Here is a 21,499-nt window from a genome sequence, read left to right as displayed (position 1 = left end):
GGAAACAAAGCCTTGGGACACAGGGAGAGGAGAAGCAGGAATGCAGACCTCAGGGGTAGAAGTGAGCTCAACATTTAGAGGACTCGTTCACCTACCAGGTGCTTCCAAGCAACCTTAGGAGGCTGTTGTCTTAACTGATGATTCCAGAAGGGGTTTAGGGTTAGGGCAACTAAGAGTGTGGCTGGCATAAATCCTAGGAATTACCTTCTTTAGATTGTTTATAGTCACATGGTCATCTATCTTTAGGTTCTTTCTCTTATTTTTGGAAATAGGGAATATGATCCCTTTTTCATGATTATCAAATAGAGATTTTCCATATTTGCCTGTAGAGTCATTGATGCTTGTATATGTTACAGTGAGCATGTCTTTTTGACAACTCCTGCCCAGCACTGAGTATAGATACAGCGTTTCCTAAATTCAAAATCTATCACATGATTTGGTCTTGCAGGCTGGAGATCAGTGTGGATGGTCCAACCATACATCCTTTGACGATGTGTGTATGTTTCCACAGGGCGTCACTGTCTGGGAAAGACATGGATGGACTCAGCTGCTCCTGACTCGATTCTTCAAAACCACCATCTCTGCAGTGGAACATCACTTGTAATTTACTCCAAAAGTAAGTCAGTTCTAAAAGAACTTTTAAACTGTCATTATTACAGATGATTTGGTTTATTTTGTGCAAAGTTGTCTCTATCTCTCTAAAGACTTATATACCTTAAAAAACAATTCTGCTTTCCATTTGGTTCCTTTTCCTATTTGACTTGGTCTCTGTTTTTTGTAATAATGGTGAGATCTTAGATATGAATTGTTAGCATGGTGTTGACAAGGATGTCAGGATGTCAAAGTTTGGGTTTTTCGACTTTCAATTAATCCGGCTGTTTTAACCTCACTTCCCGCCATGGCCATTCAAGGTGTTCTCCAGTTACTGAGCTGTGCCTGTGTTCCCCACATGGGAACACAACAAGCTTGCCGCTTGTTGCTTTATTTTTCTAATCACCCAGGATCCACCTTTCACTGCTGTGTGAAGACAATCATCTCCCAGGCACTATTTTCCATCTTCTGAGTAATCTTTGACCTCCAGCTCTTTGTCTTTGTGGGTTTATGACTTAGTGGATTCCAGGAGGGATAAGGCATATGTACGTTTGTTCAATTTACCTTTTTAAAGTAGAAGGGTGTGATTGTTTTAAAGATTTATAGATGTTTGGATTTAAAATCACAAAATAATTTGTTGATTATGAATAAAGATAGTCCGAGACTGGTACACTGTGTTTAAACTTTTAAAACCTGGAGATGAAGAAAATGTGACCACCTGAGATGTGCTGGGAATGTGCTGTCTGTGGTTTGGAAGGCATAATTGAAACTGATCTCTAGAACAGTCTCTTTGTTCTGGGATAGAATCATCTTGGTTCTATTTCTTGTTCATACTGTGTTTCATTATGTTGTGTTTAGGGTTACTCTAAGTGATCGCCGAAGAATTGATGCTTTCGAACTGTGGTGCTGGAGAAGACTCTTGAGAGTCCCTTGGACTGCAAGGAGATCCAACCAGTCCATTCTGAGGGAGATCGATCCTGGGTGTTCATTGGAAGGACTGATGCTGAAGCTGAAACCGCAATACTTTGGCCACCTCATGCGACGAGTTGACTCACTGGAAAAGACTCTGATGCTGGGAAAGGTTGGGGGTGGGAGGAGAAGGGGACGACAGAGAATGAGATGGCTGGATGGCATCACCGACTCTGTGGACATGAGTTTGAGTGAACTCCGGGAGTTGGTGATAGACAGGGATGCCTGGTGTGTTGTGGTTCATGGGGTCACAAAGAGTCGGACATGACTGAGCGACTGAACTGAACTGAAGTGCTTTTGAAGCAAACAGAAAAGCGAATGCTTTTATTCATTCATTCGTTCATTCCCAACTCAGTGATTCGTTCATCTGTTGATTTGCTTATACAGCAAATACTGACTGAACCCTCATTCAGTGCCTTGCCTGAGTTATAGGGAGGGAGGCCGACACAGAGCTGCGTGCTTGTTATCATGTTTCATAATGTGAAAAGCTGTGTCAAGAGGTTGGAGGGTGAGGAGAGCTGTGAAGCAGTGGTTCGCTGCCAAGTCTGGTATCCCAACCAGGAAGCATCAGACACAGCTTCCAGCATCTGGAGGTTTGTTGGAACTGCCAGTACTTAGGGCCCACCCCAGACACACTGCATCTGAGACTGTATGGCTGAACACAGCAGCCTGGCTCAATTTCATGTGAGCTTCATGTGATTTCAGAGCATACTAACAGGTAAGAACCATTATTCTAAAAGAGAAAAACGGCTTTAATTTAAAAAAGGTCAGTTTCGATATGTGAACCAGGAAGTAAAGCTGTGTAATATTCTGGGTCCACAAAAAGGGGAGAGGAGATGATGAAAACGAGCTCTGAGACAATGGGAATTTCAAAAGTCCATTAAAAAAATCTATCCTATATTCAGATTTGATTTTTCTATTTAAGTAGGGATATGCTACTATGTGTCTGTTGAATGTTTCTGGGATTATTTTTCAGTTCATTTTGTGGTGCTTTGGCACCCATTTGCTGGTTGGATGTGGTAATCAGATCCTTATTTTATGGTATTTATGTTAAGACTGTAGGTACCCCTGATGTTGATGGAGCCAAGGGATCAGCTGTGAAGGCTGTCCCGCTGCTGTCCGTCTTGCCCATGTCATGCTCACGGACAGTACTACTCCCCGTGTCACTCAGATACTCTGCTGACACTCATCTGGTAGCTTTTACTTTCCTGGGGTTGTGAGCGTCAGTTAATAAGAACTGGATTGTCTTAGTGATCCTCGGATTTTGCTCCTTTCGATGATGGTTGAACTTGGATGAATATTGAATATGCCTCCACTGTTCTCTTCCTTGGGCCATTTTTCCCCCAGAAGGCTTCTTCCAAGCTCGTGTACGTAGATCCCTAGGGAACTTGTCTTCGGCCTTCATTCATGCCCAGTTACGCCTCTGTGTTTAGGTTGCAGCTGTCCCTCTGTTACAGACATCACTCAGCTGGGTCTAATTCTGTGCAGCAACAGCAACTGTAGTTGACGGTGTTCCTCCCTCTGGTGTCTGGGCAGGCAACATGGCATATGGCTTTTCCCTGGATTTAGTGTCAGAGCTGCATCTAACATCTCCTGATTCCTGCAAAGCCACGTGTCCTAGGGAAAAATGTCCATCTCCCGTTGCCATATTTGCAAAATTTTGTCATCTTATCTCTAAGCACCTTCCCTTTCTAACACCCTGTGATTCTAGGTACACAGGTCACAATCTGTATAAAAACATTACTTGGGCTTTTAGCCATGAATATATCATACTTATTGGAAAATTGGAAGTATTAGTGGGTTTGGAGTATTGGGAGGCTGTTAGAAGTGGGAGATTTAATGTCTGTTCTTTACCCCTCCAAATCCCAGAAGCTTTGGTAGAAATCCATTTCCTAGAAACAAACAGGAAGCATCAGGGTCTCACCGTAAGCTCACTGCTATGTGGGTGGGTTTGGTTTGCTCTGTTGTCACTTCTCTGTGGCAAATTCAAATACATCTTCAACCATTAAGATTTTTGTGATCAGAACAACTCTTTCATTTCCTTTCTCCCATTCTTCAAATGCAAACCACTTCCCATCACTTATGGCTTTAAACATACTCTTAAAAATATTGATTATGTGTGTACTGGTCTTATGTTGCTTATTATACTGGAGATCCGGTCCCAGGAATTGAGCCTTGTTCATGTGGGAGCCTGTGTTCAGCACGATATCTGACATATAGAAGCATATGTATGGAAGTTTCTCTTAATTAATAAATGTCTGAGTATCATGTGGATAGTGGTCTGTAGGCTGGTCCCAGTCCATGAACTTTTTGTTGCCAATCCATGATGAGAGAAGTATAAAATTTGAGAATAAGTGATAGGACCGTTTATAACAATTTGACATTGCTGCACCAGCAAAATATGTGATCAATACACTTATTTCACTGAATAGAGCACACGGTGTATTTTGTATATTGACCTTTTATCCTACAAAGTTGATACAATCACTTATCTTCTCTAGTTCCTTTTTGGTAGATTCATTGGAATTCTTCGTACTCAGTCATGTCATTGGCAAATAAAGCAAGGTTTGTTTCTTCCTTTTCAGTCTGTGTGTCTTTTCTGTTTCTTTCTCTTTTCACTAAGACCTCAAGGATAAAGTTGAATAGAACCGATGATAGGATGGAATATTCTTGCTTCAGTCTCCATTTAGAGAGAAAGCATTCAGCCTTTCACCAGTAATTATGTTAGCTATGGCTTTTACCATAGATGTCCATAATCAGATTGAGGACGTTTCCTCCTATTCCAGGTTTACTGAGAAATATTATTGTGAATGGAGATTGAATTTTGTCCAGTGCTTTCCCTTGAAATCATCATGTGGTTGTTCTTTTTTGATTGTCAACATAGTGAGTTGCTTGACTGGTTTTCAAATATCAAAACAACTTTGCATTCCTGGGATCAGCCTTGGGTGGTGATGATGCAGGTATTTCTGGATTTGATTGGCCAAAGTATGTCATAAATTTTTGCATCTATGTTCGTGCGGGATGTTGTTTTGTAGTTTCTTTTACTGTATATCTTTGCCTTTTTTTTGAAATTGGGGTACTTTGTGCCTCATAAAATCAGTTTGGGGAGTGTTTATTTTCTGTGTTCTGGAAGAGTTTTTGTGTAATTGGTATTATTTGTTTTCCTTAAATGTTAAATAAAATTTAGAGTCTGGAGTTTTCTTTGTGGAATTTTTCAGCTTATGATTTTAACTTTTAAGACTAAGACTATTCATATTTCTTATTTCATGAACTTTGGCAATTTGTGATTTTTAAAAGACGCTTGCTCCTTGGAAGAAAAGTTATGACCAACCTAGACAGCATATTAAAAAGCAGAGACATTTCTGTGCCAACAAAGGTCTGTCTAGTTAAAGCTGTGGTTTTTCTAGTAGTCATGTATGGATGTGAGAGTTGGACTACAAAGAAAACTGAGTGCCAAAGAATTGATGCTTTTGAACTGTGGTGTTGGAGAAGACTCTTGAGAGTCCCTTGGACTGCAAGAAGATCCAACCAGTCCATCCAAAAGGAAATCAGTCCTGAATATTCATTGGAAGGACTGAGGCTGAAGCTAAAACTCCAATACTTTGGCCACCTGATGTGAAGAACTGGCTCATTTGAATAGACACCGATGCTGGGAAAGATTGAAGGTGGGAGGAGAAGGGGACGACAGAAGATGAGATGGTTCAATGGCATCACCTTCTCAATGGACAGGAGTTTGAGTAAACTCCAGGAGTTGGTGATGGACAGGGAGGCCTGGCGTGCTGCAGTCCATGGGGTTGCAAAGAATCAGACACGACTGAGCGACTGAACTAAGCAGAATGGAACTGATTTTTCAGGATTTTCAATTCAGTTCGGTTCTGAGACTCAGGCATGTCTGACTCTTTGCGACCCCATGGACTGCAGCATGCCAGGCTTCTCCATCCATCGACATCTGACAGAGCTTGCTCAGACTCACATCCATTGAATTGGTGATGCCATCCAACCATCTCATTCTCTTGTCCCCTTCTCCTCCAACAATCATCATTGATTATGTCTATTTTTTCATAAAGTTATTATGAGTCCCTTACTATATTTTATAAAATATATTTTGAATATTTTGAGGATCTTATTGATGGTCTCTCTTGCATACTAAATTTTGATTATTCACCTTATCCTTTTTTTCTTGGTTTGTCTGGCTCTTGTTTTCAGTTTCTTAAAAAAAAAACCTATGGTTTAATTGATATCATTATTGTCCCTGTGTTTCCTGTTTCATTGATTTCTAGTATTATCTTTCTTATTTCCATTTTCTGCTGTCTTATTTGCTGTACCTCTATTTTTAGTGGTTGCTCTAGTGTTTGCAATGTATATCTTGAACTCATCACAGTCTATTTTCAAGTAAAATTATGCCACTTCATGTATAATCAAAAACCTTAAAATTATGAACTTCTGTGTGCTCTGTGTTTTAATATACACATGCATAAATCCCATGATCTATTGTTATTTTCATGTAAGCGGTCAGTTACCTTTCAAAGAGATTTAAAGTTTTGAGAATTTTATTTTTGAATTAATCTATACTTCTGGAACTCTGTTTCTTTGAGTAGATCCAAATTTATATCTAATATTATTTTCCTTTCATCTGAAGAAATTTCTGTATCATTTCTTTTAGTGTAGGCTTAGAAACTGTCACTGGGCATAGGTTGGGTCAACCACAGAACTCACTGCTCTTCATTTTACTTTTTTCAGAGGTCAGCTTCTGTCCTGCCTCTTTTCCAGTGCCTGAAATCTCAAAATGTATTTCATGTGTTTTTCCAACTTTCAAGTTGTTTAAGACCAAAGAGTAAATATCATTCCTGTCACCCCACTGTAGCCTGAAACTTCTGAATAGAGTATAGATCAAAAATAATCTGTGATAGATTGGGAAAATGAAACAAGCACCACCTCAACAAAAACGGGACCTTCCCTGTAGAGGAACGTTGTTCAATAAAACTTTCTGAGTTGATGGAAATGTTCTGTGTGTGTGTGTGTGAGTCACTCAGTTATGTCTGACTCTTTGCGACCCCATGGACTGTAGCCCACCAGACTTCTCTGTCCATGGAATTCTCCAGGCAAGAATACTGGAGTGGGTTGCCATTCCCTTCTGCAGGGGATCCTCTCATTCTCGATCTGCATTATTCTCTACAGTACCCATCAGCAAACATGTGGCTATTTCAAGACGGAATACTTGAAATCTGTAAGAAATGTGCAAGTACTTAAAGTATATAAGAAAATTACATAGTAAAAACTTAATGCCTTTCTATTGGACAATTCATATCTAGAACCTTTAGAAAAAAGTTAGCAAAACTGGAACAGGAAGAATGTCAGCAAAGAACAAAGCTTGATTGAGGTCAGGAGGTAGATGTTTATCTTTTTAGGTGAAACAGAGTTGCGTGATGTGTGTTTAAGGCTTGTGCTGCAGAAGAAGATAGGAAAATCAGAGACGACACAATGAAATAATATATTAAGGGTTAAATTAATTAATGCTTCAAAAAGCACTTTGGATGGGTGTCCCTGTCATTGTTGCTAATATTATTTCCCTAGTGATCGGAAATTCCCTGGTGGTCCAGTAGTTAAGATCCTGTGCTTTCAGTGCCACGGGCCTAGGTTCAATCCCTGTTCTGGAAACTAGGATCCCACAAGCCATGCAGCGTGGCCAAAAAAGAAAGAAAGAAAGAAACCACTTTAGAACTCAGAAATATAATGAGGTGTGGTTAAATTGTGGATGATTACACATTTCTACTTTATCCTTTCAGTATTTTTCAAATGTTTTCCATGATTGCTTTCCACTTCATCATAATAAAACCACAGTAATTTTTGTAAATAAGGCCTTATAAATATATAACTCCACCAGGTAGTAAAAAGTGGTGACACTGGGGAAGCGCTTACAATTCTGGTGAGGGGTTAGGAAGCTTAGAAAGCAAATTTTTAAATAAAATATCAGAACCCGAAAAAAATATATTATTTACCTAGTGATCGAAGGTCAAGGTGAGCAGTTGTGTAACAGGTATGACAAGTGCGTAGGGACATGTGTCTTAGTTTTCCCTGCCACTTGGCACTCTAGGGATTTCTGACCCCTGTGAGGACAGTTTATAATGTCTGTACTGTGCCCAAAGGTACATAAGGAGGTAGTAACTAAATTAATCAAGGCTATCACCTCTTCCAGGATGTTGAGAAACCTGGCATTTTTCCAGTGGGGAACGTAGAAGTCAGGGGGTAGCTGCCATTGTCTTTCACAGGTATCTGTTGTCCAGAGTGATCATCCATAATGGCATCAGTTCTCTTCTGAAGTTCAAATATTGAGAGACCGACTTGTCAGGAGCTGTCTTCCGTGCAGTTTTAGTTAGTTGCTAGTTAGTTTAGATAGTTGCTAGCCTGTGCGCGTGGACGATATATGAGCGAACTGCCAGTGTGGTGGATGTGTCTGTAGTGCTCGCATGAATACTCAGTCACGTCTATCTCTTGCCAACCCCATGGACTGTGGCAGGCTCCTCTGTCCATGGGATTTTCTGTCTGTAGTGACTTCAGGCTAAATCAGAGTCCAGGGGTCTTTTTTTCCCTTCGGATGCTGAATTACATTTGAGTGTCTGTGTGGAAGTTTGATTTCGAGGTTATCATTTCAAGAAGGCCTCTTCATGATTGACCTATTTTTATGGGCCAAACCACTAAAGAAAATGAGATAAATTGCATTGTTTTCCATCTGTGTCTACAGTGCAGCATATATAATTCACTAGAAGGTACATAAACACACAAACTTCTATTAGTCACTGTCAGGATATCTAAGAGCTTTCCTTGCTGGTACCTAGTCCACCATTAGTTTTAATCAGAAATATGGTGTGCTTGTGTTTTTCTTTGAAAAGTGCTTATCTTTAACACGTAATAAGCCAGCCTGTAGACATCAGTTACTGGGTTGTAAGAGCACATTAGAGATTCTAAACTGACTCAGGTAGGTCACAGAGGTACCAGGGGTAGGGTAAAATACCACAATGAGTTCATCCACAGAAAGAATATGAAAAAAAACCAAAACCACACACACGAAACATCTGAAACAAGAAAGCTGGGAAAGTAGACTGGGCTGGTACAGAGTAGAGAACTGTGCTTGGAGGTGGAAAATGGAGTCTTTCCCAAGTTTTGTGGGAAGCCCTGTGCCAAGAGCATGAGCTCAACTTGGATGCTCGGTCACTTCAGTTGTGTCTGGCTCTTTGCAACCTTATGGACTATAGCCCGCCAGGCTCCTCTGTCCATGGGGTTCTCCAGGCAAGAATACTGGAATGGGTTGCCATGCCCTACTCCTGGGGATCTTCCCACCCAACAATCGAACCTGCTTCTCTTACATCTCCTGCATTGGCAGGTGGATTCTTTACCTCTGCCCGACCTGGGAAGCCCCTGTGACCTCAGACAGAGGGTCAATTCCTAGCTCTAATTCCCAAGTTACTGTTTCTGGGACCTTGGGCTGACATCTGGCACAGAGAAGCAATGCTTCCTACTTGTAACAGTTGTGTAAAAATCATGAGAGTTAGAGAACCATACTCATTATTGTGTAATAGCCTATAAGGGAAAACATTATGAAAAAAATAGATATATATGGATGAATAATTGAATCACTTTGCCATACACCTGAAACTAACAAAACATTGAAAATCAACTAAACTTCAATTTTAAAATAATAGTAGAAACCCAGTTGTTGTTGTTTTTTTTTAAATCACTTGAGTTAAAGTTTTTGTAAACATGAGCCTGAACATTCAGGTTAGTGTTTGGATATATCTTATGGGGCAGTCTTGCTGCAGGGCTGTGTGTGTGTGTGTGTGTGCGCGCGCTCCAGGTCTTAGTTGGAACATGGCATACAGGAGTTAGTTCCCTGACCAGGAATCAAACCTGGGCCCCGTGCCTTGGGAGTGTGGACTCTTAGCCATTGGACCACCAGGGAGGTCCCAGACCTTTCTGACTGAAGGTAGACACAAAAAGTTGGACACAACTGAGCGACTCTCACTTTCACTGGGCTTCCCTTGTGGCTCAGCTGGTAAAGAATCTGCCTGCAATGTGGAAGACCTGGGTTCGATCCCTGGGTTAAGAAGATCCCCTGGAGAAGGGAAAGGCTACCCACTCCAGTATTCTGACCTGGAGAATTCCATGGACTACAGTCCATGGGGTTGCAAAGAGTTGGACATGACTGAGCGACTTTCACTTTCTTTCAGAACCTTAGTGACGGGATTGGGGCAGGGCAGTGATAACGCATTCCAAGGCAAGGGAAGTGCTTGCTGCTGCTGCTAAGTCGCTTCAGTCGGGTCCCACTCTGTGTGACCCCATAGACGGCAGCCCACCAGGCTCCCCCGTCCCTGGGTTTCTCCAGGCAAGAACACTGGAGTGGGTTGCCATTTCCTTCTCCAGTACATGAAAGTGAAAAGTGAAAGTGAAGTTGCTCAGTCGTGTCTGACTCTTCCCGACCCCATGGACTGCAGCCTACCAGGCTCCTCTGTCCATGGGATTTTCCAGACAAGAGTACTGGAGTGGGGTGCCATTGCCTTCTCCGAGGTAAGTGCTTGAGTTCAGTTCAGTTCAGTTCAGTTGCTCAGTCGTGTCTGACTCTTTGCGACCCCATGAATCACAGCACGCCAGGCCTCCCTGTCCAGATGACTATATTTTTTTAAGGACTCTATGGGAGTATTGGAAGACAGGTGTGATTTCAGGACCATTCATTGTCTATCTGTTTCTGAGACTTAGGAGCCTTTGGGACCTTTTTCTGAGCCTTAGTAGATGGACTGCAATGAACAAAGGAAAGCCTAGTTTCACTAGATAAATTCTGAGAGGAGAAGACCTGCTTTGTTGTTACTAAGTGTTGTCCTTGTGCTGATGAACGGAATTTTCTCCTTCTAGATTTCTACTGGAGTGTGATGTGATGTAAAAAAACAAAAAACAAAAAACATAGCAGCTTGATTCATAAGGCACACCAATCCTTATGCAAAGACACCAGAAGGATGTCATGCTGTGCTGGCTTCACAGTCTGCATATATTTGCTAAGTTAGTGGTCATAAAAGAACGTTTTCAGCACCTAAGGAAGAGAGAATTCCCTGGCAGGTCAGTGGTTAAGACTCTGCATTTCCACTGCAGGGAGCACAGGTTTGATCCCTGGTCAGGGAAACTAAGATCCTGAATGCCACACGGTGCAGTCAGAAAAAGAAACAAACAAAAAACTAAAGAGGAAAATGATGGCCATCACAGCTGCGAAGATGTTCATGTAGTAGAGTGTGATATCCCTAAGGATGTCCAGAATTGCTTTAGGGTGTGGGATTTTTGAGGGCACCTGGGCTTACCATCATGGAGGGATAGGGCACTTCCTTTCCCCAGGTTTTAGACCTAGACTGGTGAAGCCTGAAGAATGTGAGGACTCAATAATTGTAATCTCTTTTCTCTTCTTCCTGGAGACACTTATACACTGGCAGCAAAGACAAAGATTTCTTTGCTCTAATTCCTGTTCTACTGCTTCAGCTACCCAGCACCGCCACCCCCCCCACTAAGATGTCCCCTCAAGAAATTTTAAGTAGTTCCTCTCATTTAAGAAGTTGCCAGATTGAAATACATTAGTGAGCCATGCAGCTGAGGAAATCTGGTGAGGATAGTAAAGTGGAGTTGGGAATCTTTTGAGTCTTTTTTCTGCTTCTGTCTCTACCTAATTATATGGCCTCGAGCAAGTTATTTAATCTTTCAGGGCTTGGTTTTCCTGTTTGTAAAAGAGGGTGCCACATGACCTGCAAACTCCTTTCTCTCTCTGACTTTCTGAGTTGTTCCACCTTTTAAATTCTCTGATTGAGGGTCAGGGGTCCCTCAGTAAGTGTCAGAAGAAGCTACTATGAAGGTTGTAGCAGTCCCAGTAGGCTACTTAGACTGTATGGGAACTAGATGGGATGCCAGAGTGCCAGACTGCTCAGGGGTACTAAAGACACCTGTTTGAAATTCAGTGTTCTTTGGGGGTACTGGGAAGAGACAAGACAAAATGTGGGCTAAGATGCAATGGTGAAATCTCTCCCCAGCTTCATTTCTTTCAGATTTATCTGAGTTGGGACTGGGGCTCATCCCTAGAAATCTGCCTACTACTGTCAGGCAAAGCAAGCAATGATGATGTGTGTTTTACTTTCATGCATAGTAGACGGTTAGCATTGCTACAGAATAGTAATAATTACCATTTACTGAGTGCTTGCCTAGTGTTGACCTGAAATAAATAGACTGCCTTTAAAATTGGGTTTATTTGGGAGCAGTGGAGAATTAGAGATTGATGTCTGCAACCTTGGGGAGCCACATGCAAATCCCGGCACAGCACAGGAAGGAGAACATTTTAATAGAGGGGGAAAGGAAGTTGGAGGGGATGGCTACGGTAAATACAGAGTGCATGGTTGTCAGTGGCTGAGTCCTTGCCTGCAAAGAGGTGTCTTTCCTTTTCCTGTCTAGCTCAGCTGTCTTTGCAGGGCCTGTGAGCTCTCCCTTCTCATCCCCCAGCTCTGTTTAACTGAGGTTTCTGTTAACAGTAAGTCTCCTACAGACGACCCTGCAAGTTGTGAACTTTCAAAGATGTGAACACATTATAAGCCTATTACAGTATGATACTCTATAGCTGTTATTTGGGTACTTAGACCAACTTCGTTAGACTTACAAACAAACTGGACTTATGAATGTGCTCTCGGAATGAAACTCATTTGTATGTGAGGGACTTACTGCATTAATTTTTTTTTTTATACCAGATTAGTCGTAAGTCCAAACTGCTTTACATTCATTTTTCTTACTTAGTTCTCATGATACTCTGTGAAGTCAGATTCATTTTACAAATGGTGAAAGCATAGTTCAGGGATGTTTGCTGCCAATATTCACATAACTGGCATAGAGCCAGGGTTTGAATCTGTATCTGTTTTGACCCTCAATGCTGGGCTTTATTGTCAATGTTGGGCTTTATTGTCAATTCCGTTAAGGCTGTGTCTGTGTAGCTCACAAGCTGACAAGCCTCTCAGTGCAAAACATATCCATGTCTTTGGGCAGTTTAATGGTAAATGAATTAATCAAAAATAATTAAACATCTCAAGCATATTAAATACAAAATAACTAGGACATGGTTGGCTCTCCACATGAATTCCTCCTGATGAAGCACTTTCTGCTGTGACAGAAATAAAATAAGGTCTCTTGGTAATTTGAAACATATATAGCAAGTAATTCTACATTTATATGGTCTTTTTTAAAGAATTATATTTTAATTTTTAAGGTGCCATTTTAATATCTGTGCTGTAGCTGATAATTATTTTGGGAAGGGGGCAGCTGGGGTGATTTCAGTAGTAGCACAAATAATTCTTTAATGCAGCAGCTGCAAGGCTTAAATCAACCCTGTACCTGTCAGAGGGAAGCTGGTCTGTAGATATGCCTCCTGCTGCAAGGTCATTGGTTTGAGTCTATTCAAAGTTGATTGTGGCGGAAGGTCACCTTCACTTGATAGCCTCTTGGTGGCCTCCATAAATGAGATAGTGGACTTTATGCAATTTCCTCGTGGGCAATCACCCAGGACTAATTCTGAAGGCTCTCACCACAAATGGGAGGACCTATCTGGGTGTAGACACTTATCATTGTGTCCTTTCAAGGTCTAGACTGTAGCTAATTCTGATAGTGATTAGTATTATTATTATTATATAGTCACTCAGAGGCACCCAGTGGAATACCCCTTTGGATAAAAAGCACATTAGCGTTAGTTGCTCTTGGTCATGATGGCTAGAGGAGAGCATGGGAATGAGCTTGAGGTTCATTGCTCCTCCACCCATCTCCTACCACACTTCAAAGTCCATCCCAGGTCCCATCCCATCTCAAAGCTGTTTAGGACCAGCAGCCCATGATGCCCCGGGAATTCCAGTTGTCTCCGCTGTCTGTGGATATCTTATGGCTCATTATCATTCATGACTTCAAATTATTATGCACTCTCATTTTGGATGCTCCAGTGGGAAATAGAAGTTAGGACATTAAAATCTTTCATAGGTTCGTTTACTCATAAACCTTGGCTTAACTTAAGCCTTCTAATATCCTAATTTGCACAACTGTGTTCCTCCAAGGAATCCTTCCTTGAGACCTTTTTTTAAGGTATCAGGTCCTGAAGTCACATACAGCAGCCACACCCCACCTGCATCCTTACTCCTAGCATGTGTGAAACATACGAGGTGGATAGGCATTCTCTCAGTCTGCCTCCTTAATTATCCTACTCTGCTTACACCTTAAAATTCTTATGTTCCTTTGAGAATTAGGTGGAGCAATGATTAATTAACCAAATAGCTTAATATTTAAATCTGTAATCTCCTAAATCTCCTGAAAGGTCATATAGTGAAAGTTATGTTTTTTCCAGTAGTCATGTACGGATCTGAGAGTTGGACTATAAAGAAGGCTGAGCACCAAAAAATTGATGCTGTTGAATTGTGGTGCTAGAGAAGACTTTTGAGAGTCCTTGGACTACAAGGAGATCAAATAAGTCAATCCTAAGGAAATCAATCCTGAGTATTCATTGGAAGGACTGATGATGAAGCTGAAGCTCTAATATTTTGACCACCTGATGCAAAGAGCTGACTCATTAGAAAAAACCCCGATGCTGGGAAAGATTGAAGCAAAAGGAGAAGGGGGCAGCAGAGGATGAGATGGTTAAATAGCATCACTGATTCAATGGATGTGAATTTGAGCAAACTCCTGGAGATAGTGAAGGACAGGGAAGCCTGGTGTGCTGCAGTCCGTGGGGTCGCAAATAGACACAACTTAGCAACTCAGCAACAACAAATCTCCTGAACGCTTTCCCATCATGGCTCTCTTTAATCTTTTAATCCTGAATACATGTTTTCTTTTAATTATTATGACTTCAGTTGTTCCTGCACTCCAGTGCTCTTGCCTGGAAACTCCCATGAACGAAGGAGCCTGGTGGGCTGCAGTCCATGGGGTCGCGAAGAGTCAGACATGACTGAGCGACTTCACTTTAGCTTTTCACTTTCATGCATTGGAGAAGGAAATGGCAACCCACTCCAGCATTCTTGCCTGGAGAAGCCTAAGGATGGAGGAGCCTGGTGGGCTGCTGTCTCTGGGGTCGCACAGAGTCGGACACAACTGAAGAGATTTAGCAGAGTTTTTCCTGTGTTTCAGTCTTGTTGTCTCAGATATGAATCCCTGGCTCCATGTCTGTAGTGATGTTCTGTTTTACCTGAACTAAAAACCTCTCCTGCTTAAGTATTTATCCCACAGGTGAAATAATATGTACCTGCACCACAGCGCTGGGCATAGCCTATGGAATCGATAGGCAAGAGAGGAAGTTACAGTAACACAGCCATGGAAGAGTTGATGGTGTTACTTTATAAATATACTTGGAAACCACTGAATAAATGAATGCTCTAGCAGCACCTCTGTAAGCAATCCCCTCCCTCCTTCCCATTTGGCACATTCAGCCCTGAGGGAATCCAGACCACTGAGAACTCTGACCTCATGTGTTCCCTGAAGGGGATAAAACCTCCTGATTTAGCCAGTCGGTCCTAGACTCGGCTCCCACCTGTGTACCAATTACTTTAGTGATGCAAACAGAAGTTCTTAGGTGCCTAAATTTCTCTCTCTGCACCTGTCTATAAGAAATGCTGCATTGTATAATTTTTCTAAATCAAGTTAGTTCTGAGTTTATACCCATGCTAGTCATGCTTGGGAAAAAAGTCAAACTCAGTAATAATTTTGGTGACAGGCAGCTTAGGTGAGTGTCTGTCACCTGAAGAAATGCTCTCTAGCCTTTTCTGTGGTTGGCTCTGATATGCACACATCTCGAGGCCACATGATCCATGCACCATATGCAGACGTGTTAGGCTGCCAGCTTGGGGGCAGGGATCTTGATGTAGTTCAGGTCTTTAGCATGTGGAATCCAACCTCAGAAGACACACCAGGCGGGTCCAGGGTGCGCTGAGGGAATTGGCCAAAACTCTGTTTCCTTCCACTTCTCAGGTCGTGCAGTGGTGAATAATCTGTCTGCCAGTTCAGAAGACACGAGAGACGTGGGTTCATTCCCTGGGTCAGGAAGATCTGCTAGAGAAGGAAATGGCAACTCACTCCAGTATTCTTGTCTGAGAAATCCCATGGACAGAGGAGCCTAGCGGGCTCCAGTCCATGGGTCTACAAGAGTCAGGCACAAATGGGCATGCATGCACAGCAACTGTTTCCTTTCCAGACTTGACATATTTCACCCTTCTCTAGACCGGGAGACTTCCAAAGGTAAAAGGGAGCGTGAATAAAAACCACGCCAGGGAAAGGGGCGTAAGCAGGGTGCGTGATTATCCTATGTGGGGTCTTCCTAAATGAATGTTTAGGAACACAGTGTTGATTTCTTTATCTTGGAGGTGACAGTAGGGGAAGATGTTCCTAGGAACTCTAACTCGGTGTAAAGCCCCAAAGGTCTGTTACTTATTTTTATTTTATATTGTACTATATTTTATTTACAGTGATGTGTTTGTTTCAGGTGTATAGCAAAGTGATACAGTCATATATATATATGAATTCATATATATATATGAATTAACAAAAGCAGTTCCTGTCTTTTGATGGGGCGCTCATGGTTTATAACATAAATGGCATTATTTTGAGAGAGGGATAACTTAGGTGTGGCATTGGGTTTTTTTTTTTCTTTTTGCAGCTTGAGGCAGTTGTAAAATAACTTCATGTAGCTTTTTACAACTGTGTATTCTATAGTATTTTTTCATTTGGTGAAATTTTAACTGTTAATGTTTTTGGCATTGTGCTTTGTACCATTTATTAAATAAAAAAAAGAAAAAGAAGATGTTGCCATTGGTTGCATCTTTCCATCAACTCTTCCGATTACATATGTGTGCCCTGGATCAAAAAACCAATCCTCTTTCTGGGAACGTTATTCTCCCTGGAAACGCATGTGAGCAGAGAGGGGAAATGTCAATGCTCCTGATCAGAAGATCCACCAAAACTACTTTCAAGGATGTTGGTTTGAAGGGTCTGAGAAGAGATTACTAAGGAGCAAAATGGCTAGAGGCCTGAAAGGCCAATTTACCCTGCCTAGAGGTTGTCGTTGCCCTTTGCTTCATGCTATGCGTAGAGAGTTAGTGGCCCCTGCATCGGGCAGTGAAGCTACTACGTGAATACACATCTAGATGCAGCTCAGCTGAGATGCTCTCGGCCTCGGAGCTTCCCAGGGCAGGAAATGCAGAAGGCCTCTCTTTCCAAAAGCCATTAAGGGAGAGTTGCAGGCACTCAAAGCTTTCACTTTAACAGAAAAAGCCTCCCATCTCAGGAGCTTAAAACCATCTCCAAGGTGAACCCAGGAAGGTGGTAGAAGTGTAGCTGTTATTATAGCAATTTGTTCCCTACAAACAGCAGCCCCCAGGTGCACAAATGTGAGTAGTTAACTTGCCTTTTTTCTCCTAGATTGTTTTTTTCCCTGAATTCCCTGTGGTTTCACCTCTGGGAGGGCAGAGCAGCCTTTTCCTGTCCTCCTGTCATCCTGCGAACAGCCCAGCACCCACTGGTTGCTGCAGGAACCCAGTCTCTCCCCAGTGGACAGTTAGACGATTTGAGCGCAGAGAATGTCAGTCTTTAATCAAAAGAAATTGAAGAGAAACCTAATTATCCTACAAAGAGAATGTAAGAAAAAGTCCGCACCCACCACACTCTTCCACAGGTTTATAGAGAACAATTTCTCTTTAAAAACAAAAATTATTTTATTCAAGTATAGTTGATTTACAATGTTGTGCTAATTTCTGCTCTACAGCAAAGTGATCCAGTTATACATATATATGCTTCATATTCTGTTCCATTAGGGTTTATCACAGGATATTGAATATAGTTCCCTGTGTTATACTGTAGGACCTTATTGTTTATCCATTTTATATATAATAGCAGATACAAACTATCTGCTAACTCAGAAGTCCCCACCTACCCCTCCCCCAACCCCTTCTCCCCCTTGTCAACCTCAAGTCTGTTTACAGAACTGGATCATGCTGGTGACACTTCTGAGGTGAAGAGTTGGTTCAGATGCTTTTGCAAATCTAGAATATTTTCATTTTTTAGGGCTCTGAAAATATGTCTATATTTCTTTGGTTTATAGGCTGAAAAAAAACCCAAATATTCTCCTATATTGCCTGAGAGATGAAAGATATATTTTCTTTTTGCTTTTAATATCCAAAGTGAAAAGGTCACTCAGTCGTGTCCAACTCTGTGACCCCATGGACCGTAGCCCACCAGGCTCCTCTGTCCATAGAATTCTCCAGGCAAGAATACTGGAGTGGGTTGCCATTTCCTTCTCCAAGGGATCTTTCCGACCCTGGGATCAAACCCAGGTCTCCTGCATTGCAGGCAGACTCTTTACCGACTGAGCCACCAGGGAAGCCACTTTTAATATCCAGGCCTCCAAAAAATCACATATTCTCAGATTTGTATTTGGGGCTCCCTTTTATTTTCTCCTCGTCCCCAACAGAGGAGACACAGGCACATTAGGAAGAAAATTTTACTTCATCATAATTAGATATATTCAAGAGGAATTTTCCATATTTCAAGGAAAGAATGTTAAATGTGAGCTCAGGGAGGGTATTGGTAGTGCTGGGTTTTATTTCCCTAGCCTGTAACAAGGAGTATGAAAAATATTGATTTGTTCCTGAGAGATGCTGGAGAACTTAATTAAAGTTGTTTAAGTACTTTGGAATCTTTTGATAGAAGCATATGAAAGTGCAGTGTGCTTTCATTTAATGTGAACTTTTCAGAAACCAGAAGGAAGCCTTCCCACACCCCAGCCCATTTCAAAACAATATGCCAGCAAAGATATCTTTTCAATATCCAGGTCTATTTGGTTGTGATAAATATAGTCTCTGACCTTTAACAGATGTAAAAGGGAAAACAGAGAAATTGGACATGCTGTGATGGCTATTGCCTGTTTTGCAGATCCTCTCAGCATATTGATGGGCCGGGAGATGCTTCCAAGAGCTGGTCTACGACTTATAAATCCACCACACTGGGGGACGAGAGTGTGGGCTTCTAAGACTGTACTCAAGATAAGTCAAAGGGAACCAAGATTGTGCAACTTCACTTCGTGACAAAAGGCCAGCAGGAAGCTTTGGCCGAGTTTTGGCAGGGGCAGACAATTTCCTCTCCTTTGGTTTTCACGCAGTACAAAGCACATGTATCCCCCCTCATAACAGGCTCGGGAGGGACATTCTTAGCTGATGCCTCCAGGAGTGTGTTGATCTTCTGCTAAGAAAGTCAGTATGGAATTCGACTGACAAGACCTTGACTTCTTTCCATCACCCTGTCAAGGATTTGATGGATGCACTTTCTCCTCTTTCACTTTCCAGAGTTCTTTCGCTGGCATGCGTCTGCTTAATGAAGTTGTTGAAGCACTGTCTCCTAACCTTCACCCATGGGAGACCTGGACACATTTCCATACTCACTGAAAAATTCCTTTCTGGCATGTCAGGCCCTGATGACGACTTCTTGATTGGGTTATAGTAGAAAGCTGTGCTTGGAGTTTTTACAAGGGGCTTGGCAGGTGGCACTAAGTGGTAAGAACCTGCCTGCCAATGCTGGAGACCTAAGAGTCATGTTTGATCCTTGGGTTGGGAGGATTCCCTGGAGAAGGACATGGCAGCCTGCTCCAGTATTCTTGCCTGGAGAATCCCATGGACAGAGGAGCCTGGTGGGCTATGGTTCATAGGGTCGCAAAGAGTCAGACACGGCTGAAGCGACTTGGCACACAGAGCACACAGGCTGCTTCCTATAAGACTCCTTGTGTGATCACAGCGTGAGCTTTGTGCTTTCAGGGGAAGATGGAGTAGGGGCTCTAGCAGGGAAGAGGAAGATTTACGAGTGCTCCATGACCTTGAGTTCACCTGAGGGGGACTGTAGTAATACAGTTACACACTGGACTGAGGGTAGAATAAGGGAAGTGAATTCTATCATTCTTTGGCGACCTCCCCTTCTTTCTTGGTTTATCTCCTAATGAAGGGAAATTTCAGCTGCAGGCTCAGCCACCTCATTTGTTGTTTTTGAGGCAATCTCATTAGGCTTCAGTTTCCTGTATGGTGGGATTGGCTCAGTTCATGGCATTTTAAACTGGCCTGGACCACCTTCATGAACTTGTTGGTCATTGCAACTGTAATCAGCCGGCTTTGTTACATTTACTACAATTTTGACCTTACCCTCATTGTGGATTTTTAGTATTTGAATCTTGGCTTTTCCCACTGAAAGGGATTTGGTTATTTCTCTAGCCTCAGTTGGTGTAGGCAATGGCATCCCCTTCCAGTATTCTTGCCTGGAGAATCCCATGGACAGAGGAGCCTGGTGGGCTACAATCTGTGCGGCCCCAAAGAGTTGGACATGACTGAGCAACTGAACACATTAGCCTTAGTGCCTCTGGGTATCTCTCCTGAGTACTTTGTGCCCACTTTTGCTCAGGGAACCCCAAATGCACCTCCAGTCCTGAACTCACCTCCCAGTGGGTCATCTGAGCAATTCCCTGTTGAAAGGGACTTTTGTGGACTGGTGAGATTTGGGGTTCCTGGGGTTCTGATAGATTCTGGGCACTTAAGTGCTCATTCAGTACAGTTTCCTCTTACTTTCTGCCATGATTGTTGAGATCATGCAACGGCTAGTATTTCAGTTCCCTAAGCTGCAGTCACCTAGAGTTCTGGACTTTTGTCAGCCTGCTTCCTACAGGAATAGATTCTTCTAATCCTTTTTCTTTCCAGAGCTGAGTGGTTTCTGATTTAAGTTAGTGTTCTTGTACTTTTTCTACTGCTGAAGAGTATTGCATATTATAGACATATCACAGCTTGTCTTTCCCTTGATGTGTTGTTTCTGATTTTGTTCTGTTAAGAACCTCTCCATGCATGTCTTTTGTGCACTGTTTCAGTGGAATACACACCTGGAGTCATAAGGTATGAATAGTGTGACAGATAAGTGCCACATGGCCTTCTTAACAGGCTACAATCAGTAAAGCTGTTGAGGAAACTCTCAGAAGAATCTGAAAGACACTTGCTGTCTCATCACCTGCCGTGCTTTCCCTCTATTTGGGGTTGAGCTGATTCCTTTGTATCCTGCGGATCTTAACTGAAATGTGACCTCCCTAAGGCACGTTTCCTCCCCTCCATCACTCTCTTTCATGTCAACATGCCTTACTTTCCCCACAGAAATATTAATGCACTGGACTTGAAATGGTCTAACTCGGTTACTTATTTTTATGTGCATGTTTTCCTCTCTTTCTATCCATTAGAAAGCATACTTCCTAAGAGAAGAATTCTGCCCTGTATTCTCAGCATCTCGATAGGGGCCAGCACATAGGAGGTGCTCAGAAAATAACTGAAGAATGACTCGTTTCTCCATGCCCTTCCTGACATGAGTTTTATTTCTGTCCAAACATGTTAAGAACATTTACTATTGACTTGGTACTGTTTCACGCACATTACACATACTAACTAATTTAATGGCCATGACAACCTTGTGAAGTAGTTACGATCTCCATTATACAAATGAGAAAATAGACCGGGAGAGGCTAAGTAATTTGTGCAGGATTTGGAGGCTAATCAACTATGAAGCTGGAATTCAGACTCAGGCAGAACCACTCTGGTGTCTCTGCATGTAGCATTACACTGTCCTGCCTGTTTGCTTGAAGAAAAGTGGTATCTCATTGTTGTTTTATTTTTAATTCTCCTGCTTACTGATAATGCTGAAGCTCTTTATGAACCATTTATAAATCCCTTTTTTGTGAACTGGCTGTTTTTGTGTGTGTGCTGTTTGTTGATATTATTATTATTATTATTAACTTTCTTTTCCCTCTCTCTCCCTCCATCCCTCCCTTCTTCCCATTGTTATCCTTGTTGTATAGGGAAAGAAACTTTTGAATAATTCTATTTATTAAATA

Source organism: Moschus berezovskii, chromosome 26 (assembly GCF_049115385.1).
Source record: "Moschus berezovskii isolate FMDL1 chromosome 26, NW_MosBer_1.0, whole genome shotgun sequence".
Lineage (NCBI taxonomy): Eukaryota > Metazoa > Chordata > Mammalia > Artiodactyla > Moschidae > Moschus > Moschus berezovskii.
Note: the sequence above shows the minus strand (reverse complement) of the source record.